This window comes from Lupinus angustifolius, chromosome LG08 (assembly GCF_001865875.1).
Source record: "Lupinus angustifolius cultivar Tanjil chromosome LG08, LupAngTanjil_v1.0, whole genome shotgun sequence".
Lineage (NCBI taxonomy): Eukaryota > Viridiplantae > Streptophyta > Magnoliopsida > Fabales > Fabaceae > Lupinus > Lupinus angustifolius.
The window spans coordinates 12,789,880-12,790,107 of record NC_032016.1 but is presented as its reverse complement, the minus strand read 5'-3'; positions in this window follow the sequence as shown (position 1 = coordinate 12,790,107).

Below are 228 nucleotides of genomic sequence, written 5' to 3'. Positions count from 1 at the left end.
CTATCCTCATACTCATCCTCTTCCACATTCTCATCCTCATCCTATCCTCATCCTCATCTTCATCCTCATCCTCAACCTATCCTCATCCTCATCCGCATCCTCCTTCTCCAACTCCTCATCATATCCTCGTCCTCATGCTATCCTCATCCTCATCTTCATCCTATCCTATCCACATCCTCCTCCTCCTCCTCATCCTCATCCTCGTCCTATCCTCCTCCTCATCCTATC